The 26,651-nt window shown below is 49.0% G+C and overlaps 1 non-coding gene and 1 pseudogene across 1 annotated transcript; both read right to left on the bottom strand.

Annotated features, from left to right (window-relative positions):
* LOC138782702 (kinesin-like protein KIF3A) overlaps window positions 1-24,826 on the bottom strand; it is a 38,855-nt pseudogene extending 14,029 nt beyond the window's left edge.
* On the bottom strand, window positions 11,252-11,445 carry LOC138780607 (U2 spliceosomal RNA). The gene has a single exon (XR_011361343.1). It is a non-coding gene; the product is annotated as a U2 spliceosomal RNA (small nuclear RNA).
* Window positions 24,827-26,651: the final 1,825 nt, after the last annotated feature.

The following is a 26,651-nucleotide window of genomic DNA, read 5'->3' as shown; positions in this document are numbered from 1 at the left end:
GTGCTCCTCCAGCAGTATATAGACCCCTTGTGTGCTGCCCCCAGTTATATATAGACCCCCTGTGTGCTCCCCGTTATATATAGACCCCCTGTGTGCTGCCCCCAGTAGTATATAGACCCCCTGTGTGCCCCACCAGTAGTATATAGACCCTCTGTGTGTTCCCCCAGTAGTATATAGACCCCCTGTGTGCCCCACCAGTAGTATATAAACCTCTGTGTGCTCCTCCAGTAGTATGTAGACCCCCTGTGTGCTGCCCCAGTAGTATATAGACCCCTGTGTGCCCCCCCAGTTATACACAGACTCCCTGTGTGCTGCCTCAGTGGTATATAGACCCCCTGTGTGCCCAACCAGTAGTATATAGACTCCTGTGTGTTCCCCCAGTAGTATATAGACCCCCTGTGTGCCCCACCAGTAGTATATAGACCCCTGTGTGTTTCCCCAGCAGTATATAGACCCCCTGTGTGCCCCACCAGTAGTATATAGACCCCTGTGTGCTACCCCAGTAGTATATGGACCCCCTGTGTGCTACCCCAGTAGTATATAGACCCCCTGTGTGCTCCCCCAGTAGTATATAGCCCCCCTGTGTGCTCCCCCACTTGGATATAGACATCCTGTGTGCTCCCCCAGTTGTATATAGACCCCATTCTGGTGCCCCAAGTAGTATATAGACCCCTCTGTGAAGCCCCAGTAGTCTATAGCCCCCCTGTGTGCTCCCCCAGTTATATATAGCCCCCCTGTGTCTTCCCCGTTATATAGCCCCACTGTGTGCTCCCCCCATTTATATAGACCCCCGCTGTGCGCTCCCCCAGTTACACAGGCCCCTGTGTGCTCCCCCTACCATATAGTATATAACACAATAAAACAAACACTTATACTCACCTGGGTCCGGGCGTCTTCTCTTCTCTTCACTCTTGTGGCCGCAAGGGTTTTCCCTGCGGTCACAAGAGGCCGCGCTCCCCTCTCCTGGCGCCGATGCTCCAGTGATGTCACTGCAGCACCGACACCACAAGGACAGAGCGGCCACTTGTGACCGCAGGGAAAACACTTGTTACGGCCACAAGAGTGACTGACAGGAAGGGAGCCAATGGCTCCCGCCCTGTCAGTGCTGCTGCTGCATGTAACTGTGAGCGCTCATTACGAGTGCTTATAGTTACAGTTCAGATCACAGCAGCGAGCGGGGCAGCAGCCCTGTCTTAGCGGTCTTGAGCACAAGAGAAGAGCGGGGCGTGGGGGCCCCCTGGATGTTGGGGGCCCCAAGCGATTGCTTGGTATGCTTGGTGCCAAAGACCGCTACTGTATACACTCACTAACACACATACACAGCACTTACAGCTCCCAGGCTTCCCCTTCCTCCTCCTGTAGTCCGGGCTGATCTTCACATAGGTATTGAGGACCTTTGGGTCATGTGACCCGAAGGTCCTTAATCCCTCTCCTGTGCCGTCTGCCAGGTCCTGCTCCTCTGTTCAGCCCACTCACCTGGCACTACAGTGAGGGGGCTGAACAGTGCAGTGGGGGTCCCTCTTCCTCTCTGGACCCCTGGGAGAGCGGGGTACCTACCATGAAGGCAGGGCAGGCTTCCTCGGGCCCCCTTCATGCAGGGGCCCCATAGCAGTCGCCTTCCCTGCCTTCACTGTAGCTACGCCACTGATTTCTAGGATTGAAACTACAGTATCCTCCTCATCTGGTGGCCTAAATTGATGAAAAAGGAAAACCTGCAGCGACTCTGGGACCCTGAACTTCCAATGATAATACGAGACCACCTGATAATATGAGTGAGCACACTCCCTCACCCCATGCCATAGGTTTGTATGGGCTTGTTTACATTTCAGGCATTCAGTCCTCCTATTGGGAAGTCAGGAGAGGGGGAATGTTAAAGCCATAAAGCGTTGTATGGGTTTCCTTCCATCGTTCATTTATCATGTATATTCGTATTAGCTTACACCCCTTAAGTATAGGCTCCTGGATCAGGACATTATTTGTCCACCCTGCCCAGATCGGGAAAAGGGCTTTAGGATCTACTTCAACCCCTTAATGACGCATGACGGGTATACCCGTCATGCGGCAGTTACGAGTAAACAAAGAGGGCTCCCGGTGTGAGTCTTCTCTGCAGCCCGCGGTCCCCAGTTGCTATGTGCAGCCAGGGACCGCGGGTCAAAGATGACAGCTGCATTTCAATAGTGTATGTGGCCCCTGTCCCTGGTGTCTAGTGGGGAATCTCACCCCCTTGATGCGATCGCGGAGGAGAGATCACTTGTATTGAGCCGGCCGGGGCTCAGCGTCGCTTCGCCGCTAATCCCGGCTCGGCAAACTATGTATGTGGTCTGCAGCAGACTATTATAATAGAGCCATGATCTGATGGATCATTGCTCTATTATATACTGTGGCATGGTGGGGCTGTAAGAGGCAGTTCTATGCCTCTGGAGTGGGAATTGGAGTTCAGGTGGAGCTCCTGTTCCAGATACTCCACTCCAGCCCTAGAGCTAACGAGGCTCTGAAACCATCTGGTGGAGCTCTATTAGAGACTCCAGAGCTGCCCAGGTGATGGCTCCCAGGTGAAGACTCCCAGTGTGGGAGAACAGGCAGCACTAGGCCTGTGGGAGCTGCAGACAAGTCTGGGTGAGACCAGTGGAGCTGGTGATATTGAGCATTAGGCTCATAAGTGACAGCTAGGGAAGCTGTGGTGTTAGTTAGTGGCTAGACGGCCTAGGTTTTATTTTATTGGCAGTGTTGCCTATGTCTTGTGTTTTTTTGAATGGATAAATAAAGCTGACTGAAGTCAGTATAAAGCATACAGCACTGACTGGACTGCAAATTGTGATGTGCCAACCGTCTCAGGCCCAGGAGATGGCGATCCCAGCGAGTGAGTAACCCCCAGATTGTCACATATGGTGGAGGATTGCTGTGGGCAAGAAAATGGCACATGAAGTTTGTGGCTGGATTTAAAGGGCCAGAAGCCTTATAAGAGGTTGTGTCTCTGTGGAGCAAGAGAGACATACAGAGACTGTGTTTCTGCTGGTTTTAAAGGGCCGGAAGCCTTATGAGAGATTGTGTCCCTGTGGAGAGAGACATACAGAGACTGTGTTGCTGTGGAGAGAGACCTACAGAGACTGTCTTGTCTGGATAAGGCCAGTATTGCTTATGTTTGAAGCTGGTGTTTCTGCTGCATAAAGAATATAGTTGCCATGGGTCTAGCAGAGGACTATGTCAGACGTATATGGGACATACAGCGCCGTGAAGACATGGCCAAACAAATGGGTTATAACCTTGCGCAGTTTGAAGCAGAGCGGGAGGCTGTTGAGGCCCAACTGCAAAGGACATTGGATAAGCAAGCTCCTGTACAAAGTGCATGTACTGCTACACCCCGCACTGCACTGCAGGGGGCTGCTAACCAGAAAGCACAGGGGTCCAAGCCCAGTGGTTGCTGTACCAAGGTCCCAGTTGCATCCTGGTCTGATTCTCCAGATAAAAAGCGTGAGGGTGCCGTCCCTAAAGCCAACCAGCCAGAGCCAGGCTTGAGATGTATGAGAATGGACTGTTGTGTAATTGGATGTGCTTTTGCCCAGTGCCCAAGTGTTAAAAAGTCACTTTTGCAGAGGCGCCATGATGTTGTTGCTAAGAGCAACCAACCACACCAGCAAGTGGCCGTCACTGAGCAGAGGGAGCCATGTTGGAGGTGCATGGGAGCGGGGGTCTGTGCATCTTACTGTCCTCTGGTCAGGAGATCAGAGAGATTTAAACCAAAAACCTGTGAATTGCTGGTGGGTGGAATCCCACTGCTGGTTGACCTGGATTGTCGCCAGGAGGTGTCCAGGGTCCATCCGGATATTATACTGTTTGTGAAGAGTCGACCAGAGGCGTATGGTAAGACTATTCTAATTGACTTTAAAACTTGTTATGGGACAGTAAATCATGTGCTGGAGGTCTGTGCGGAGCTTCAGGTGGAGTTCATACTTGGCAGAGACTTTCCTTATTTCTGGCAGTTGTGGGAGGGAGAGTCCCCAGTAAAGTGTACTGTACCACTGCCTAAGGGGGAGGAACCAGGAGAACCATATACAAAAGTCCCAGAGTTACCAGTGGGTGGAGCCTCACTGTCTTACTGTGTGAACTGTGACCAAAATAAGTCCAAATGTTCAGCAATGCTACCAAGTGAGGAGAAGAATCTTGTGGCTGACAAGACCATCCTGATGTCTGATGAGATTATTGCACAGTCTGAACATGGACTTGAAAAGTCAGATGAACTTAATGATAATGTATTGCATGCAATGTTTATTGAAAATGTCACCCTGCAGTTATGTGATAGCAGTAAGGTCACCCCGCAGTTATGTGATAGCAGTAAGGTCATGTCAGATTTGCTGCCTAACATGCATTTAACCCATAACTATGTCCCACAACCTAAGCAGGTAAATGATGGGTGTACTACAGCGTTAGTTCCAATGAATGCAGAGTGTGAACTAACCTCTAAAGCAGAAAAAGCAGCAGAGGGGATTCGCTCTAGTGTGCCCCTAAAGGTCATGATGTGTAATGACGAGAAGATTGCATGTGATGAATGTGCTGTGCTGCCCCTAGAGGTCATGGTGTATAATGACCAGATGATTGCATGTGATGAAGGTGCAGTGCTGCCCCTAGAGGTCATGGTGTGTAAGGACCAGAGTATTGCATGGGATGCATATGCTGTGGTTGAAAGCAATACAGAGAGTTTGGTGGCCTTTACTGAGTCAAGTGAGGCCAATGTGGTTGCTAGTGGCAACCAAATATCTGCTGAAGATAACAAGGAGGGTGAGCAGACTCACAAGCCCATGGGTTTATATTATGCCAAGAGAGTGACCTACAAAGTCAAACAGCATGTGAGAAGTGACTGTGGCAGTAAGCGGTATGTATGCTGGGTTTGTGGGGCACGTTTTTCCCAAAGTGATGCAGTGAGAATGCATGTGGTGAGGAAACATAGTGAAAATGTGTTGTGTATTCTCACACCTAAACTATGTTCCTACAACAGCTGTGCTGTGCCCAATAGGTATCTCCGAAATAAAAGGGGAAAAAGTGACCAGTGTGCATATGGTTGTAGACTGAAATGTTGCATGGAGATAGCCAGATGTGCTTGGCCTGGTAGGAAGCCGTATGCACGTGGTTTGTCTGAGAGCGCCCCCTGTGTCTATGACAGTAAGCCTGGTGTGGGTGACCGTGTTACAATGCAGAGCCAGATAGACCTGAGTGGTGCATCCAGTAGGGTTAGTGAGGGTCACACAGTAGCAGCATCCAGTGAGGTCAGTGGTGGTCACACAGTAGTAGAACCACTTATTGTTATAGAATCTCTGCTTTGTCAGGTCCCAGAAGCTGTTCCTGTGGCTAATATGAACATGCCACAAGTAGCAGATGATGAGATGGTGGCCAGGGAAGATCCAGCTGAAGAGCTTGTGTTGGGTCACACATTACCTCTTACAGGGAGTCTTGAAGTTGGTGCAGCTGATGAACAGGTAACTTCAAGGGAATTGTGGCCTCAGTACACAGATGTGCATGAACAAGTTGATGTAAAGACTTTCACTTTGGAGACTGAAAGTGTCTGCAGTCTGTATGTTGCCCTGTCTGAAGTGAGAGGTAGTGAGAACTGTCAGTCAATGTCTGAGCCGAGTGTCACTCATACAGTCCCCTCCAATGTAGCTGGAAGTAAGAGGTTTCATGTTGCCAAGGGTAACAGCCTGGATGTTACCAATAAGGGAAACCAAATTACATATGAGAACAAGGACTGTGTGCCTGCTGAGAGTGGTTCTCAGTACAGCCGTCCTATGTATGTCTCCACTTATGGACGTGGTCATGAAAGAAATGAACGGCAAAGTGAGAAAGTGGGGTACGGTGGTTCTGTGTTATGGAAAATGCGGGGAAAACAAAAACCTCATGAAAAGTGTGTGGTGTGTCCCCAGAAAAAGAAAATAAGTCATGAATGGTGTCACATCTTGCCCCAGGCATGTCCAAAGTCCGGCCGGAGGGCCATTTGCGGCCCGCGTTTCAAACTTTTACGGCCCCCCAGGTATCCAGCTTGCTATTATCTGCCTGTGTTATAAAGCATGTAGCATGTAAAATGGTCGGCCCTCGCACATGTTCACTTCATCAAATTTGGCACTCTTCGAAAAAAGTTTGGACATGCCTGTCTTACCCCAATGTAGGACCTTTGACCCAGGAGGGGGTGTTAATAAAGTGACAAGTCCTACGGCCTTTGTCAGGGGGGGAGGATATGTGGCATGGTGGGGCTGTAAGAGGCAGTTCTATGCCTCTGGAGTGGGAATTGGAGTTCAGGTGGAGCTCCTGTTCCAGATACTCCACTCCAGCCCTAGAGCTAACGAGGCTCTGAAACCACCTGGTGGAGCTCTATTAGAGACTCCAGAGCTGCCCAGGTGATGGCTCCCAGGTGAAGACTCCCAGTGTGGGAGAACAGGCAGCACTAGGCCTGTGGGAGCTGCAGACAAGTCTGGGTGAGACCAGTGGAGCTGGTGATATTGAGCATTAGGCTCATAAGTGACAGCTAGGGAAGCTGTGGTGTTAGTTAGTGGCTAGACGGCCTAGGTTTTATTTTATTGGCAGTGTTGCCTATGTCTTGTGTTTTTTTGAATGGATAAATAAAGCTGACTGAGGTCAGTATAAAGCATACAGCACTGACTGGACTGCAATTTGTGATGTGCCAACCGTCTCAGGCCCAGGAGATGGCGATCCCAGCGAGTGAGTAACCCCCAGATTGTCACAATACACAGCATTGATCTCAATGGGAGATCAGTGCTGTGTATATAGAAGTCCCCCAGGGGGGCTTCTAATTACTGTATGTGAAAATAAAAAAAGGAGTTTATTAATAAAAAAAACCTCCCCTAATAAAAGTTTGAATCACCCCCCTTTTCCCATTTTATAAATAAATAAACAAACATGTTTGCTTTTATCGCATGCGTAATCGCCCGAACTAATAAATTATCATATTCCTGATCTCGCACGGTAAACAGCGTAAGCGCCCAAAAATCCCAAAGTGCAAAATTGCGCATTTTTGGTCGAATCAAATCCCCAAAAATTGTCATAAAAAGCGATCAAAAAGTTGCATTTGCGCAATCAAGGTACCTGTCAGGACTGGCCGCTAAGACAGTAATATATATAGGAATAGTGGGCACCGCTAAAAGTAAGGAGTGCTAAACCAATGCATATAAGTAACAGACAATTCGCCAAAAAGACAAAAGCATATGCACAAAAAGGTAGCACATCATAATGAAACTTTATTGAGACAATAACAGAAAATACAGAAAAATACCATAAACTATGCAGGGGTAAAGCAATAAGGGAGACAAACCCCAAACACTACCCTACATTAAAAACACTTAAAATGTCAACATAGGACCCGCCGGCGTACCAGCAAGGTCTAACAACCACTCTGACCCCGGACCATATGGGTTTAACAAAGCTGCCTAAGCAGTATCCCTATGACATATGACATCAAGAAAAATAATTAATATGAACAAAGGGTAGATTAATGAAACGATCACCATGTGTAGTCCAAAAAATAATAAGAAGCGGGTCAGATAGGCAACAGTCAGCCCACGCGTTCCGCCGCCCAGCGGATCCCTGAGGAAGCCGCTGGGCGGCGGAACGCGTGGGGTGACTGTTGCCTATCTGACCCGCTTCTTATTATTTTTTGGACTACACATGGTGATCGTTTCATTAATCTACCCTTTGTTCATATTAATTATTTTTCTTGATGTCATATGTCATAGGGATACTGCTTAGGCAGCTTTGTTAAACCCATATGGTCCGGGGTCAGAGTGGTTGTTAGACCTTGCTGGTACGCCGGCGGGTCCTATGTTGACATTTTAAGTGTTTTTAATGTAGGGTAGTGTTTGGGGTTTGTCTCCCTTATTGCTTTACCCCTGCATAGTTTATGGTATTTTTCTGTATTTTCTGTTATTGTCTCAATAAAGTTTCATTATGATGTGCTACCTTTTTGTGCATATGCTTTTGTCTTTTTGGGGAGTTGGCCGCTAAGACAGACAAGATGGTAGTCACAGAGAGTGCACCCTAAACTAAGCCCCGCCCACTGTCCCTACCTACTTGCTGCAATCCGCCCTAAGATGGCGGCGGGCAACTTGAAGGCGGTCCCTGTACTGGCTAGGTGGGACACAAGGACAAGACAGACAAAACACAATAAAGAATAGTCAACAGTCCGGGTCACAACAATCGGGCAGCAAAAGTACAAAATCCCAATCCTGTAAGCAAAGTCAAAAAACAAGCAATATGGTCAGGGGCAGGCGGCTAGCAAGGATGGTCAGAACACAAGGCAGAAGGGGCAGAGTAAGGACAGACTATAGCAGAACCACAAGCAGGCAGAGACAAGCTCAATATCCAGCACTAGAATGAGCCTCAGCAAAACACTTATAGGGAACCAGGAGACAGTTCCTGCCCCCTAATGGACAAGGCTCCTGGTTCCAAACAGAATCACCTGCGGATCAGAACTGGCAGCAGTGTAACTCCTTCATAGCCAGAGCACACAGCAAACGGGTGGGGCTGAACACAATACTAGAAATAGGCCAGTGTTCAGACAGGGTTCAGGTTACTGCACAAACATACAAAAACACTGAATATCAGCGCCATCTCAGGCGCGCAGCACGAGCCAAGGGGCGCACAGAGTTCGGCACAGGCAAATTTATGACAGTACCAATAGAAAGAACACATCATGGCGCAAAAAATGACGCCTCCCAGCCCTATAGTTCAAAGGATAAAAGCGCTATAAGCCTGGGAATAGAGCGATTTTAAGGAACATATATTTGTTAACAATGGTTTTGAATTTTTTACAGGCCATCAGATAATATAAAAGTTATCCATGTTACATATCGTTTTAATCGTAATGACTTGAGGAACATATATAAGAAGTCAGTTTTTACATAGGACACACAGCGTAAAAATGAAGCCCCCCCAAAGAAAAAGAATTGCCTTTGTTTTTTTCAATTTCACTGTGCATATAATTTTTTTCTGGTTTCGCAGCATATTTTATGGAAAAATTCAGCCCGTCATTGCAAATTACAATTAGTGATGCAAAAAATAAGGGCTCATGTGGGTCTGTAGGTGTAAAAATGCAAGTGCTAGGGCCTTTTAAGCACAAGGAGGAAAAAACGAAAATGCAAAAACGAACGTTAGCCCGGTCCTTAAGGGGTTAAGAAAGATATTAGGAAATGCATTATAGAGGGTTAGAGATCGTTGCCTTACGTGGTCCAGTCCCTACGACACCATCCAATGTGTGGTCTCGTGATTTCACCGCCAAGTGCCTTAATCTCGTGGAACAAATCGCGTGTAACTTATTTATACAGAGAAAGTGAGCTGGGGGAAGATTCAACTTAGAGGAAATATCAACTGGAGAAAGCCACTTGGCAGGTTTTTGCACCTACACTGTTTTCTGTGTGAGATCAGGAATGCGAAGATGTAATAGTTTGGGCGTTTACACGCGTGGCGATATCGAATATGTTTTTTTTTTTTTTTTAAATAAAATGGGAAAAGGGGGGTGATTTAAACTTTTATTATAGGATGGGAGTTTCTTATTAATAGAAAAAAATATATACAGTGGTACCTTGCTTTAAGAGTAACTTGGTTTAAGAGCATTTTGGTTTAAGAGCTCACAGTTTTTTTTAAAATTGTGGCTTGGTTTAAGAGCATTTCTTTGGTTTAAGAGCTCCCTCACCTTCCAAATCATAGCAGATCCAATTCAGGCTGGGGCTTGCATTAGGGGACAGGACTGTGGAGGTAATCTCTTTTTAGCTGTAACCCTTCTCTCCCCGGACAGAGAGTGCTGCTATACTGTGCCCACATACAGTATGTCCTGCTCATTCCTTCATTCTCCCTACAGTCTCTGTCAGCCCTTGTGTTTCCTATCCTCTCCATTACTGTACAGTAACTTATAATATCACATATTCTGCTGTTTCTGAATGTTTGTTTTATCTGTTCTACATGTAATTCAGAATAAGAAATATTCTTGGGGTGTGGAACCAATTGTCTGCATTTCTATGATTTCTTACGGGAAAATTTGCTTTGGTTTAAGAGTGATTTGGATTACAAGCACGACTCTGAACAAATTATACTAGTAATCCAAGGCACCACTGAATATGGATATATATATATATTTTTTTTTTTTTTTTACACTAACTTGAAGTCCCACTTGGGGACTGCTATTATAACTGCACTGATCTCTCAGAGATCGAAGCATTACATATGTCCTGCATTTTTCCATGAGGTCAGTGCTTGATTACTATGGACTGTTGGAGCCCATACTAATCAAGTGCCGAGCCGGGAACAGTGTCATTGCAGCGCAGAGCCCCTACCCAGCTGGAAGCAGGGATTGCTCCTCTGCGATTGCATGATGGGGGAGAGATCCCACCACAGATGGGGTTTTTAAGCCATTTGAATGCCATGGTCAGTTGTACAGCCGCATTTAAATGGTTAATTACCCTGCACGGACAATCAGATGTGCAAGCTAATAGCTGCAGTTACTGTATGTCAGCCAGGGAAGGCGCTGTACAGAAAGGGCTTGCATTGTGAGTCCTCTCTGTAAATCCCTTAAAATCATGATGACATCCCTGGACGTCAAAATGGGTTAAGGGGTTAAGAGGATGGAAACACCTGAAAACCTATGTACCCAGCAATGGGCTGATACAACCCTGAAAATATAGCTCTGCTTAAGGCTATGTTCACACTACGTAAAACTACGGGTGTAGTTCTTGCCGTAGAACTACGCCCGTAGTTTTGCGGGGTGGAACATAACCTAACTTTCAATGTGATCGCGGTTGGAGCGTACACACGTCGTATACGCTCCGGCCGGGATCTATGTGGCGCCGCAAATAACTGACAGGTCAGTTCATACAGTGAAGCGAGCGGCTCCGGACACTTGCTTCACTGTGGGCTATGGGAAGCTCTGATGCGGGCGTGTGCTGACCCGCCCACATCAGAGCTCTGCGGCCGAAAGGATCATCCGGCCGGTACTTAAGTACCGGCCGAGATGATCCGGCCAGAGACCGGCCGTTCCGTGACCCGGCCGGGGTCACGGAGCGGCCGGTCTCTTACGTAGTGTGAACATAGCCTTAATAAGTACAACGTGGCTATTGTTTTACAACCCAACCACAAATAGGAAAAAATCATGTGCTTGTTACTTTTCTGGACACCGTCTACCTTTGCCAACTTCTCACAATTTCTGTCAGGAGGGTAGCAAAGGAGCAGTGTTGTTTCAATGTGTACAATGTGGGAGTTGTGTTGTGTCAATCCGTACAGTGTGTGAGCACATGGCATAAAACTGAAAAATTATTACTCTCAGGAGTAGCCTTTTAATTTACACACTGAGAAAACTAGTAACAGTGATTTCCATTCACAGATGGTAAAGTATATTAAACTGATAAGAACAGATACTACACTGGATCTTAGCCAAAAGGCCGTGACTTTGGTATTGTAGAGTACGGTCCGCAAGAACCCGCCCCACCATACCAAACCTTTTAACCCCTGCCCCTCCTCAGACATATCCCCCCACCACCACCCCAACCACACCCCCCCCCCCCCGCCCCCCCACACCCAAGAAGACACAGAATCTCGTCCTTTTGGCTAAATATGGCCACAGCAGCCAATTTTATTAAATATAAACATACAAAAACATTTATCAACACATTTTTATTATACCAAAACATCCTATCAAAAACTTCCTAAGAATAGCTGTAGAGGAGGTCCTTGTAGTTCCCCAAAAGATCTGACGCCCACTTTGTGCACTAATTCTTGTCATTAATTTTTGCCTCCAGACGCCCAGCCCGACTCGGAGACACCGTTCAACCATGTAGGGCTCCCAAGCCAACCTCAGCTCTCTGGTTATACACCTTCAGTGAGAGCCCTTAAAGCGCCAGACCCCCCAAAAATTTCTTAAACATCATTGAGGAGGAGGGTCATACCCCACTATGATCCCCCCATCCCCCCATCAATTTTGCCTCCAACTACAAGGAGCTCCCCCCCCCGCCATGGCTGCAATGACAAACCCAACCCATGATACCCCACTCCTGCCCCACTGCTGTGACCCCCGCCACCCACAACCACCAGCAACAAAGGGAGGGAGGGAGGGACTGCTTCACGGTCTCCCGCCTGACTGACTTCCCGCTCGCTGCCTCCCCCCTATATAGCCTAAGCTCCTCCCCCCTCCGCAGACCACGCGCAGGCTCCCTCCTCCAAACCCCAGTCATGCGGGCCTGCACGTAGGCCTGCGGCCCCGCTCCGGCCCTCCTTGACTTTGGTATTGTAGAGTACGGTCCGCAAGAACCCGCCCCACCATACCAAACCTTTTAACCCCTGCCCCTCATCAGACATATCCCCCCCCCCCCCGCCCCCCCACACCCAAGAAGACACAGAATCTCGTCCTTTTGGCTAAATATGGCCACAGCAGCCAATTTTATTAAATATAAACATACAAAAACATTTATCAACACATTTTTATTATACCAAAACATCCTATCAAAAACTTCCTAAGAATAGCTGTAGAGGAGGTCCTTGTAGTTCCCCAAAAGATCTGACGCCCACTTTGTGCACTAATTCTTGTCATTAATTTTTGCCTCCAGACGCCCAGCCCGACTCGGAGACACCGTTCAACCATGTAGGGCTCCCAAGCCAACCTCAGCTCTCTGGTTATACACCTTCAGTGAGAGCCCTTAAAGCGCCAGACCCCCCAAAAATTTCTTAAACATCATTGAGGAGGAGGGTCATACCCCACTATGATCCCCCCATCCCCCCATCAATTTTGCCTCCAACTACAAGGAGCTCCCCCCCCCGCCACCTGCGAGTAGGCCTTGAATACCTCAAGCCTGCGAGTAACCCCCCACCCGCAAAGCCCTCTCCACCCCGTCCTGCAAAGCCAAAGCCCACAGATCGATGCCAACCGCATTCAGATGCACTCCATCTCTCAACCAGTAAGCCTCCTGACCGCCCTCCAGATCAACATGCCGCACAGCCACGCCTCCGTTGCGCGTTACAAAGCCAGAAATCGCCCTATTCACCTTTATCCTCGCCTTATTTAGCTTCTCCACTGATCTGGCTGTGCGCCAAGTCGCCCGAGGTACAATCTCTGACCATACCACCACTGTTCCCGGGTACTCAGTCCACAGCCTGAATAGGTCATTCCGGATATCCCGGATCAGCTCCCGCATGGGGCGCACCCCCAAATCGTTCCCGCCCATGTGCAAGACCAATACCTCCGGGGGGCGGTCCAACCCCACAAAACGTCGAACTTCGGGCAGCACTCTACTCCACACCAGACCACCAATACCCAGCCATCTGACCACCGCCATTTCTCGCGAGAACCCAAGCTGCCTCCCCTCGGGACGCACATCTGCCCGCTGCGCTCCCCGAGCCACGTAAGAGTGCCCAAATATCCACACAAGGCACGGCGGTCTACCTGCAACACAAAACCACAAACACATAACTAAAATCCACATCCCTGCAACATCAGGACACCCCCCCCCCCCCCCGACTACTCTAACAGCTCCACCTGCTCAAACCCAATGGGGGCGAATATAACTCTTATAACGGTTCGATTCCCAACGACCTATCTTCTTCACCACCTCCGCCCCCAAGCCCCAACTCGCCGCCTCAGTCGCGGCCCCTATCCGGAACGAGTGTGGAGCGAAACGAGACGGGTCCAAACCCAAAAACAACAAGCACCGCCGAAAAATCGCTGTGAACTGGTATCGGGACAAGTATGTCCCATCCGCATGGCACAGCAGCGGGATGGCACCCCTAGGGCGCACCCCCAAGTACTCCTCCAAGCACCGCACCGGACAAATCCCAGAACCAGACAGCTGTCCCAACACTACCCGCCGCCCGGCCCCCGCCTGATCCGTCTTGGACTTCCTGATCCAAAACTCCACCCGCCCGGGATAAACCTCCACATCTGCCCGCAACAATCCCCCTACCTTAGAGCCACTAGGAGCAACGAGTTCCCCTACCCTCAACGCCCCGAAGAAAGCAAGCACAAACGCCACCCTAAACAAAGACGCCTCAAATGGAGAACTACAAACGGCAACAACCGCCTCCCCCAACCGTTCCAACAGCTGGAATCCCACCGGCCGACGGGTATCCCTGGTGGACCTCCCCTTTCTAAACCCCTTCACCGCCTGGGCCACTACAAAATCCTTAGTAATATCAGGCAAGCGGCGCAACTTAAAGCCAAACGCCAGCCCCGCTAAAACCCGATTCACCTTTGCCACCGACCAACCCTCTCCAGACATAACCCCCAACCAACACAGTAAAAGGAGCACACTACCCTCCCCAGACGTAGCTCCACCACCCTCGACACACCATTCCTCCCACAGTTGCCACGCAGACTCGTAGGAGGCCCACGTACCAGTAGCCAGGGAAGCCCGAATCAACTGCCCTGCCGCTCGCAGCCCAGCTCCCAGAGGTGCTCCGGACACTTCAAGCCGTGGGTTTCCGCGTCGGGCACCAGCTCCCGGAAGCGATCGAACTGCGAGCGAGAGAGAGAATCCGCAATTGAGTTAAGACTTCCCGGCACATGGACAGCCACCACCCACGCATTCAACTTCAAACATTCCAACACCAGACAACGCAGCAGCCGCACAACCGGCGGAGAAGAGGCCGACAGGTGATTCAGGGCCAACACCACCGCCATGTTGTCGCAATGAAACCTGACCTTACGATCCCTGAACCGCCCCCCCCACAGAAAAACCGCAACCACTATCGGGAACAACTCTAGAAAGGCCAGGTTCCGGAGTAAACCCGCCCCCTCCCACTCCACCGGCCATCTCTCCGCGCACCACTGCCCCTGACAGAACGCTCCAAAACCCCAGCTCCCTGCCGCATCCGTGTACAGCTCAAAGTCAGCAGTATCCATCACCTCAGCCATCACCAGAGATCTACCATTGAACTGAGTAAGGAAACCGTCCCACACTTCCAAATCATCCCTGTGGTCCCGGGTCAATCGTATATAGTGGTGAGGGGCCTGCACCCCCGAGGTCGCAGCCGCCAACCTCCTACAAAATACCCGCCCCATAGGAATGATCCTACAGGCAAAGTTCAGCCTCCCCAACAAAGCCTGAAGTACCTTCAACTGAACCTTCCTGCACCGCTTCACCCGCCCCACCTCATGCCTCAAGGACAAAAGCTTGTCCTCCGGCAGCCGACATTCCATAGCCCGAGTGTCAATGGTAATCCCCAGAAAAACTAGCTCCGTACCGGGCCCCTCCGTTTTTTCTGCCGCCAGAGGGACCCCGAAAGAGCATGTCACCCCTTCTAAAGCACTAAGTAGCGCCCCACACACGGGTGAACCCCCGGGACCGATACATAAAAAGTCATCCAGATAGTGGATGAGGGATCGGACACCTGTCAAATCCCGCACCACCCACTCTATGAACGTACTAAAGGCCTCGAAGTATGCGCATGAGATGGAGCACCCCATGGGCAGACAACGATCCACATAATAGGCCCCATCCCAGAAGCAACCCAGTAGCCGGACGCTATCGGCATGGACCGGCAGAAGTCGAAATGCAGCTTCCACATCGGCCTTGGCCATCAAGGCCCCTTCCCCATACAACCTAACCCAATGCAGCGCGGCGTCAAATGACGTATACACCACCGAGCAAAGCTCCGGGTCTATACCATCATTGACTGAGGAACCCCTGGGGTGGGATAAATGATGGATGAGCCGAAATTTATTCGGCTCCCGTTTGGGAACCACCCCCAGAGGAGAGACCACCAAATCCGGTATGGGGGGGTAATCAAAGGGGCCCGCCATTCTACCTAGCGCCACCTCCTTAGCTAATTTTTCTCGAATCACCTGAGGGTATTGATAGGCCGACTTTAAGTTCCTTAAAGATAAGGGGATAGGGCGAGGCGGAGGGGGGATAACAAACCCATCCTTGAATCCTCCCACCAACAGTTCTGCTCTCCGCCTATCAGGAAACCTACTTAGATACGGGAGCATCGCGGCCAGCTTCACCGGGGTTGCCCCCTTGGCTATTCCCCTGTCCGTAACCCCGGCCCTTTCCTTTCCTAAAACACTTAGCCGCCCCGTGCGTGGCGCCATTACAAACGGAGCAGGCATGCTTAAACTTACAGTCAGCCCCCCATCTACATTGCCCCTCATTGAACTGCCAGCAAACACCAGACTTCTGTCCCGTCTGCTGACCACCGGCGGAAGTCGTTCCGCCGGGAGCTCCATGGCCGGACGTACCGGCCCCTCCTTGAAAGGGGTGCCCATACCGCGTGGGAGCCATAACTCTCAACCACAGGCCTATGTCCTTATGATCCCAGCGAATGGAAGGCCTGACGGCCTTCCGTTGCCGGAATTGCTCATCGTACCGGAGCCAAGCCTGGCCTCCGTAGACCCGATGAGCCTCGCTGATGGCGTCCATATAGCAAAAAAGGGCCGAACAGTGCTCGGGCGCCTTTTCCCCTATAACACTCGCCAAGATAGCGAAAGCCTGCAACCAGTTATTGAAGGACTGGGGGATCAAGCGCCAACGCCTCTTCTCTTCCTCCTCCTTCTTACTATCCTCCTTCTTCCCCTTATCAAGGTTAAATTTCTCCAATGGAAGGAGTGAGAATATTTCTATATACTCATCCTTCCATATCTTCTCCCTAACTTCCTTCTTTAAATGGGCACCTAGGGGGCCCTCAAAACATACATACACCTCCCCCCTAGCCTTATCATCCAACCGAATCTGATCCCCCTCCTTCTCCTTCTCTGTCTGCACTGACACCGCCACTCCCACCTCCCTAGAGGGGACTACACTCTGCCCGCCCAAAACCAAACTCTCCATTCTCGTCCCCACAGACCCTGACTGCTGCTGCACCCAGGCCGCAAGCGGGGACACCCCCCCCAAACCCACCCCCGATTCACACCTCGCCAGCAGCTCACGCACACTCCCCAGCAACTCCCCAATACTATCACTCTGCCCAACTGAACCTGACCCTCCGCCCCTAGCCGGGGGAATTGGGGAATCTACCACGGGCCTAACCACATCACTCTGAGACATCAAAATAGGGGGAAACGGACAAGACAAAGACAAGAACTCACCAGGCTGCGCAGGTGCTGTGGTCCCACCAGCCGGTACAGGAGACTCCAAACGCTGCGGACTTGGATCCAACGCCCCCGCGGAACTGCTCCCAGGAATGTCGTCCCACACGCCACCGGAAGCCCAGCTGGAAGACAGGCTCCCTCTTGTGGCTGCTGCTGACACTGCAGGACCTCCGGCTGCAACGGATGGGAGAGAAGGGGCTGCCTGGCCAGACACCCCGCTGCTGGGCGGCCTCAACACTGCTGACCGGGGTCTGGGCCCGGCCGCCTCAGAAACAGACGGAGGGAGAGCCGACGGCCCGGCCGGAGCCTCGCCGGGATCCGCCGCCGCTGGGTAGCTGTCACGTGACGAGGAGGGACGGGCAGGCCCCGCCCCCCGGACGGGAGGGGACCTGCGCCTCACCGCAGGGCCGGGCCGCCTGTACGGATTCCTCCCGGACCGGGCCCGCTTGCCTGAAGGCCCAGGCCGCGGAACCCGGCCAGGAGGGTCCCTGGAGGGGCTCCGTGGGCGTCGCCCTGCCCCTACATTCTCCTGCCCCGGACTCAACCTTACCGGCGGCCGAGTCCTCCGAGCAGGGCGCCTGGATTCCCGGGGGGTGGGGGAAGGAGGATTATCCGGCGCTGCGGGAGCATCCGCCAATAGCTCCCTGAGTCTCCCTTCCAGCCATGCCGCGTTGGATGAGCCCGCGGCCGCACGTAGCTGCTCCATCAAATCAGGTAGGCCGGACATGGTGAGGGGACGTGCGGTGCAGGAGGACCGACTGCTTCACGGTCTCCCGCCTGACTGACTTCCCGCTCGCTGCCTCCCCCCTATATAGCCTAAGCTCCTCCCCCCCTCCGCAGACCACGCGCAGGCTCCCTCCTCCAAACCCCAGTCATGCGGGCCTGCACGTAGGCCTGCGGCCCCGCTCCGGCCCTCCTAGAAGCGATAAGATGGTAAAGTCTATTCTGGGAGAGGGATTCGTGTGTGTAGGCCTAAATTTTCTTGTGCTACTATGATTGATGGCCTATCTTCAGCTGTGCGGTGCTTGCTTTACACAGTGAATGGGGCCATAGGTAGTTCGCTCTGCTCACTGTAATGGTGGTGCCAAGTTACTGCACCTCAGCTCCTCTTCAAGTCAAGGGACGCTGAGGTGCGTAAATCTGCCCAGGCCACTATGCAGTACATACAGCCAACTGCTTGTAGCCCTGTTAACTGCGTAGTGCAGGGGCCAAACAGCTAACAAGCAGGGGTGCAGGGTGTCAGCACCCCGCTGGTCATTGATTTACTGCATAGCCCAAGGACAGGCCATTAATCATATTAGTCTGGAAAATCCCTTTAAAAGGAGAGATCCTGTTAAAATAACTTTCCCAATATCCCAAGTAGCTGGAGAGATTCCTTCAAACTAAAGCAAATGCAGAAAAAAAAGCTGCTCACAATAAAATATCGAGTTCCTGATTATACCTTTCAAAGGGCCTATACTGTACATGAAAAGAACTGGGATTGTTATGGGTTGCTAAGAGTACCTCCTTAACTTGGAATACTTCTATAAAAACAAATTTAATTTAAGTTTTTTCCCCCTCTTCTCTTTCTTTGGGGGGTAGGGAATGGTAATATGATAAATTAGAAATTATGCCATGTGTATTTGTTGGTACTAAGGATGGTCCGAACCTGCCGAGGTTCGGGTTCGTATGAACCCGAATTCTCGGCCATCAGATTCCCGCTGTCTGGCTGCTCCGTGCAGCGGGTGGATACAGCGGGAGGACCGCCTGGAAAACCGGGATACAGCCTATGGCTATGGCTGTATCCCAGTTTTCCAGGCGGTCCTCCCACTGTATACACCCTCTCCACGGAGCGAGCAGACAGCGGAAATCAATGCCGAGAGTTCAGGTTTATAGGAACCCGAACCTTGGCCGGTTCGGACCATCCCTAGTTGGTACAATAACTATATGAGTGTATATGTAGTTTTTATATTTTGTGATATCAAAATAAAATATTAAAGGGAAAAAAACAAATACACATAAAAAAATTCTGGAAAATCTGTGTTGACAAACAGACTGGTGACAGGACAGCACTACATTATCTAGAGGACTTATTTGGCCTTAAGCAGATCCTTCTACCTTTTCTCCAACTCTGCTCTAGCTTTATTCCGTTCTTCTTCCTCCATGTCAAGTTTTGCCTCAAGCGCCTTCCTTTTCTTCATCAATCCGTGCCTGCATCTCTGCCATCTTATCTGGCGATACCTTCTTCTTGCCTATGTGTTTGATTGCCTATGTGTATGATTTCCTATCCACACTGCATTTTTTGTTGACATGACACACAGATTTATGAGCAAACTTTGCTACTAATCAAAGGACAAAACACCATTGTGTGTATCAAAATATGCTTAGAAACCCAATTTTGTATTGAAATGTACCCACTGAATAAAAAAAGGTATATAATATTCTACCTTAGCAAGGATTAAAAAGTTCAAATGTGACAATGACTTTTATGTAGGAAAGCATTTTTGGCGATATAGTAATCTTATTTCATCTTTCAAACCTTATTCCTTAAAAAAGAAGTTCGAGGTTAGGGGTAAATATTTCCGGCAGGGGGTGGTGGGGAGCATAATAAATAACGTATCCTTACCAGACCTCATGCCAGCGTTGTGGCGCATTACCAGGCTCCCGTAACCCCGCTGGATGTCATTTTTCTGCTTCGGGGTATGATGCGAATTAGCTAAAACATCCTAACCGGGTGGGATTTAGCCAAACAGTGACTGCATCAGTGTCGTCTTGCCTCAGTCACTGACTGGCTGAGTCGGGCATCAGTCAGCCGGGTCGGGATGTAACAGGAAGGAAGATATGAGGAATGTCAGCGGGGGCCAGGAACGCGATGCTGTGCTGCACGGGCACAAGTAAATAAATATACCTTCTTTACTATGTTAACCCCACGTCCTGCCTGAAATGTCCTCCCCTCTCCCTGGACTTCTCCTTTAAAGTGTAACTAGCGACCTGCTTGCGCAGGATTAACCCTTCAGTGAGAGCACTAAAATTACCTTCTCACCACTTTTGAGATTACTGAGCCCCTTCCATGGTGCACAGCTATTTACATTTCTCTCCATTTTCAGGGCAGGACCAAAGCTGGGCTGTTTGCCTGCCAGTAGTACACACTCAGGGCTTCCTTTCCCTTACTTCTCTGGTTAGTCACAGCACAGCCCATACTTCTGTTTTGCCACGGCATAATGCTTTTGAAAGTGCACTGAACAAGCTGGCACTAAACTGGGCTGATCATTTATACAGCATAGCAATTTAGTTGGCAAGTAGAAGCAGAAGGGGTTACTGATGCACAAGCTCTAAATGGTATTACGTGAGCGGCAATGAAAGAAACTGCAGCAGCACAGCAAGGAATGTCAAGGTGAGATTTGCTTTTCAACTCCCTTGTTCCCAAGTGACTACCCCTGTCCAAATTAAGTAAGCTGAGCGCTAGCGACGAAAACATGACACCAGGCAAAAAGACGGTATAACCTCCTGCACACTCACGCTTTTTTTGGTTTCACAAGAAATATATATAAGCTTTTAATGCAGGTGGGGTTTCAAGTCACAAGACACATACATGTCACACTCTCATAGGTCAGTCTATAGATGGTCAGTGGCTTCCTGTACTGCGCAGTCAGGCTGGCACAACTTGATGTTTACCATAAATTGTTTATAGATAAGTGTCTCTTCCTAGCTTTCTATTATGACTATGATGTAGGTTCATGGTGCTTTTCTCATGGGCGTGCTGCCAGCATTCCTCTACTTCTTCTAGAAGCAGTTACAAGGCCGAAGCCATTTTTAGGATTACAATGTTTTTACCCAAAGTAATAACCCCTTAATGGCCACCTTCACAGGAAGAGGTTACACTAAGCAGTGAACTGCTTGTGATGACATGGATCACAAGTTAAAGGGAGAGGGGAAGGGAGATACAATGCAGCACTTTAGACATACAGCGATAGGAACAAACACAACTGGATCATCTTAAGCAGTCAGATAGGCTCCCATTGCCGGTACATAGATCAGTAATGATTTCCTATCCACACTGCATTTTTCTACTCTGATGAGGCAACACGTGGCAGAAACAGACGTTGCCCAACCTGACAGATAGATATATTGAAGTAAAATACATGGTAAAAATCTTTGGCATTTCTACAACAGAATAAGCATGCTGCACATGCTTGATGATGAATATTCACATTTCCCCATGAACAATTCCTCACCCAGATGAGCTCTGCAGTTATACGTAGAAATATTAAGAAAAATGAGTTGTCAAAATGCAGATAAAAAACGACGGCAGAAAAAGTAAAAGGACAGCTATTAATTTCCTGCAGACATGACTAATCGAAAGTTCAACCAAAGGTTTTGGTTATTTCCAACACTAGTACATTATATGAACTTACCGATTACTATTTACATAGCGGAAATTAAGGATCTGTGCACATTGGTGTCAAGGCTTAGGTTTCTAAATAGATTAAAGTGGATGCATACCTGATTGACGTTAATGGGATCCACTTGGTTTCTGTCTCTTTTACATGTACAATAGATTTCCAGCTGTCAAAGCAAACAGAAATTTAAAGAGCACGTCCTGAGAAACCACATGACTTCATAGAAGACTACAATATAATTAAATACTTTCCCAGTGTGGTCTGTCTCCATGATGTGCTGTGACAGTCGGCGGATGGCTGGGTGGCTTACAAGCGGCTATACCCTAGTTTAGAAGAATAAATTCTGACAAAATCAGCTCCCCCCTCACAGTAGGAATCTCCCAGTGAAAAGGCAGACGCCAGATTGCGACTTCCCTCTGATAATGTGAAAACAAATCATGTATCCCTGTACCACTGAGGGGAATCATCTCATTTCCCATTTGAAAGTAAAAAAAACCCAAAAACTTATTATCCATGGAATAAGGGCCCTATTCCACCTGACGATTATCGTTCAAATTATCGTTAAATCGTTCAAATCTAAACGATAATCGTTTGGTTGAAATGCAGTTAACGATTAACGATCGAACGAGAAATCGTTGATCGCTTTATAAGACCTGGGCTTATTTTTATTGTTGCTCGTTCGCAAGACATCCGCAAATCGTTTGCATTGAATAAGACGTTCGGTCGTTCGCAGTAGATACGAACGCAATAGCAAAGAAAAAGCGAAGAAAAAAACGATCGCAAATACGATCATAACTAACGATTATCGTTCCATGGAAATAAGTGAACGTTTTCAGGTCTTTCGCAATAGCGGTCGTTTGAGATCGTTAATTGTTAACGATTATGCAAATGATAATCGTCCGGTGGAATAGGGCCCTTAGTGTCTGATTGGGAGGGTTTAGACCTCTGAGCCTACCATGAGTGCTAGAATGGGGACCCAACTCTTCCTGCTGAATGGAGTGGTTGTGAATCAGCATGTGCTCCATTCATTCTCTATGAAACTGCCAGCTGAGTACAGTGTTCAGTTATCTCTGCAGCTTTATAAAAAATTAATAAAGTGTCTGGGAGTGCATGGCGACCCATCGCTTCAGCGGGAAGAGGCGGGACCCCATTCTCTGGAACCAGAAAAAGACCTTATGGTCAGAATGCGTGCAGCAAACCACTTGTGTGAATAAACACCCTTTCTTCATTGCAATCAAGTGAGTGCCGGGATTGTGTTATTTTCTTTGTGGATTCAGTGTTCCCTTGGCACCACGACCCTGCTGGAGTGCCGATCGTTGGTGTACATTCTCTGGAACCATTCAGAATCCAACCCTAAGGGCATGTGCACACTCTGGAATCTGGGCAGATCACCTGTCGTAGATTTCGCCACTCGCCCCCACTCGCATCTCCGCCTGTGCCATAGACTCCATGGTCATAGAGTGGAGTCTATGGCACGGGCAGAGATGCGAGTGGGAGCGCACGGTTACGAGCAGCAGAATTCGCGGCAAGTTATCCATGTGATTTCCATGTGATTTCACTTGCATTTACATTATGGGTAAGGTGCAAGAAGAGCATGTCTTACAGTATATGATCTGATACATCATATTATATGAGGATAAGTAGGTATTAGTATATATAGAGCAGCGACACAGGTCTTTAGACTTCTTTATGCTATGGCTTTTTCTACAGTGGTATATGTGTATATATATATATATATATATATATATATATATTTATATATATAATGTCTTCAAATTTATGATATGCATGACTATAAAATGCTCTATGCAGAAGTTGTCAATATTTACATCTTTGATATACAAGCTAAATTTGTATGTCCATAACGCGAGTTACACGATACATTGCTGGAGTATTGTTTCCTAGTGATTTTATATATTTTATTATATGAAGTTTAATAAAGGTATTTGTTGATGGTATAGAATGGTTACGATCTGGATTTCTTTTCTATGTATAAATGGTTTAAATAGATCACCTTTGAAATATGATAGAAGGACTATATATTGTTGTAGCATTTGCCTATACTCATTATTATAGTGCTTGAAAAGCACTATATTGTAATCCGTATTCTTCTTCTTCCGTTTATTCTACCAGCCATTCTTCTGCGTGTAATACAGCCTGAACCGCTTTGCGCACAGACTCCTTTCAAACTGCGTTTCGAAGCCCTCGGTGGTGTGGCCGATCGGATTTGTTGTTTTTAAGAAATTTACGTTTAAAGACCCCTAATTACCCATAGAAAATAATGGCCCATTGGAAATAATGGCCACACTCTAAACGCTAACAGCCAATCACAGCACATATGCAAATAGCTGAGATATAGCAGCCAATAGGAACTCTAAGGTCTCTTCAGGCAATGTCTCACAACATCCACACAGTCACATGTCCACTATTGGCCAATAGAAGATGTAATATATGGAAAGTCCTTAACGATTTTGTCTCACTGACATGAGTAAGATTGTCATGGTAACCGAGCAATGATCTTTACCATTATAAGTACCCAAGTCGCTCTTAAAGGGACCCAAGTCGCTCGTGAAGGGACGGGACCCATGTCGCTCTTAAAGGGACCCAAGTAGCTCTGAAAGGGACCCAAGTCGCTCTTAAAAGGACCCAAGTCAATTTTAAAGGGACCCAAGTCGCTCTTAAAGGAACGGGACCCAGGTCGCTCTTAAAGGAACGGGACCCAAGTAGCTCTTAAAGGGTCGGGACCCAAGTCGCTCTTAAAGGGACGGGACCCATGTCGCTCTTAAAGGGACCCAGGTCGCTCTTAAAGAGACCCAGGTCGCTCTTCAAGGGACCCATTCCGCTCTTAAAGTGATCCAAGTTGCTCTTAAAGGTACCCAAGTCCCTCTTAAAAGGACCCAAGTCGCTTTTAAAAGGACTCAAGTCTCTCTTAAAGGGACCCAGATTGCTCTTAAAGGGACCCAGGTCACTCTTAAAGGGACCCAGGTCGCTACTAAAGGGACCCAAGTCGCTCCTCTTTTTTTTTTCTTCCAATATTTATCCCTGAAAGCTTTTTTAAAAACTAACTTCCCTTCTGAATTTTTTGATCAGGGGCAGAAAAAAAGCTACAATCAAATATATAACATGGACGCAACTGTGGGGAGAGGCAGGTCTCGCCTTTCCAGAATTCCAGCTCTACTTTCTGGCTGTGGGAGCTCGGGATCTGGTGATGTGGAGAACCTCCCCAGTGGTGGAATGGATGATGTCGGCATGGTGGAGCGCGGCGCCCGGGAATGTTGAGCTCCAGGAGTCGGGGGCTCCGCTCACCCTGGATGCCCGTTGTGGTGGCGGCGGGACGGCTGTAGGTGGCTTCCTTGGTTGCCACAGAGCTTCTGGTCATGGCGGCGTGGAGCGGACGCCTCCTGTGAGATGCGGCTGTGGTGAGGTATCGGGCAGGCATGGAGCGGTGGGAGAGGAGAGCTGCAGTATGGCCGGAGAGGAGAGTGTCTCCCAAGCTGCAGGAGCGGCCTGGCGAAGAGGTGTACGGGCGCAGTCTTCTCTCTGGGATACGGGCGCAGGACATGGGAGACTGGTATTTTAGTTAACTCTGTGTTTCCCACCCCCCATGTGAGAGATGGGGGGAGAGGACATATCTTGGCATTTTTCTCCTAAAGCCCGTGCTCACCATCATGTAGGGGGTTATGGACATGTCGTTCTGTGCTCCTTTTAGTATACTCTAGCAACTATGGACATTCATTTTTTTTTGCTACCCTCTGTGTATGCCATTAGGTATGGGAACTATAAACATGCTTCCTCTGCTGCTCTCAATACACATGATTATCTATGGGAGTTATAGAGAGGCTATTCTGGGCCGATATATATATATATATATATATATATATATATATATATACATACCAACACCCACGGGAGCTATGGACAGGGCTCTATGCTGTTACTTGTATATGTTATTATTTTTGGGAGTGATGGACTTCCCGCTCTATGTTGCTGAGTTTATAGTATTACACATGGGAGCTAAGGACATGCCGCTCTATGTTGCTGAGTTTATAGTATTACACATGGGAGCTAAGGACATGCCGCTCTATGTTGCTGAGTTTATAGTATTACACATGGGAGCTAAGGACATGCCTCTCTATATTGCTATAAGCTTATATTATCACCCCTGGGTGCTGGGGACATGCCGCTCTATATTGCTATAAGCTTATATTATCACCCCTGGGTGCTGGGGACATGCCGCTCTATGCTGCAATGAGTTTATATTATCACCTATGAGAGCTATGGACATGACGCTCTATGCTGCTATGAGCAGTGGCGTAGCGACCGCGTAGCGACCGCCGACATTAGTTCCCCCCGGTGCACACAGAGCTCCTGGGGGGCCGCAAGACAGCCGGCCCGTCCCAGCCTGCCTCTTGTGATCACAAGCAAAACATTGCTTGCAGGAACAAGAGGGAGTGGGAGGCGGGCAGTGCAGTGGCAAGGGGGGGCCTCGCGGGCCGCTACCAAGGGGGGGGGGGCCCGCGAGGCCCCCCCTTGCCACTGCACTGCCCGCCTCCCACTCCCTCTTGTTCCTGCAAGCAATGTTTTGCTTGTGATCACAAGAGGCAGGCTGGGACGGGCCGGCTGTCTTGCGGCCCCCCAGGAGCTCTGTGTGCACCGGGGGGAACTAATGTCGGCGCAGGGAGCATCGTGGTGAAAAAAAACCATGTCCCGCGAAGCTCCGCCCCCTCCGCGGGAAACCCCGCCCCGACGCAGGAAGCCCGCCAGCCGTGTGACTGGGGGGCTGGAGAAATCATTCAGGTAAGTATAGATTTTTTTGTTTTAAAGGGGATGAAGAGGGGTGTAGTGGTATGATGAAGAAACAAGAGGATGATGGGGGGTGTAGTGGTATGATAATGGAACAAGAGGATGATGGGTGGTGTAGTGTTATGATGAAGAAACAAGAGACGGAAGAGGATGTAGTAGTATGATGATGGAACGAGAGGATGATGGGGGGTGTAGTGTTATGATGAAGAAACAAGAGACGGATGAGGATGTAGTGGTATGATGATGGAACAAGAAGATGATGGGGGGTGTAGTAGTATGATGATGATTGAACAAGAGGATGATGGGGATGTAGTGGTATGATGATGATGGAACAAGAGGAGGATGAAGATATAGTGGTATGATGATGGAACAAGAGGATGATGGGGGTGTAGTGGTATGAT

The sequence above is a fragment of the Dendropsophus ebraccatus genome, chromosome 1 (assembly GCF_027789765.1).
Source record: "Dendropsophus ebraccatus isolate aDenEbr1 chromosome 1, aDenEbr1.pat, whole genome shotgun sequence".
NCBI lineage: Eukaryota > Metazoa > Chordata > Amphibia > Anura > Hylidae > Dendropsophus > Dendropsophus ebraccatus.
The sequence above is the reverse complement of the archived record's forward strand: the minus strand, read 5'-3'. Positions and strand labels throughout refer to the sequence as shown.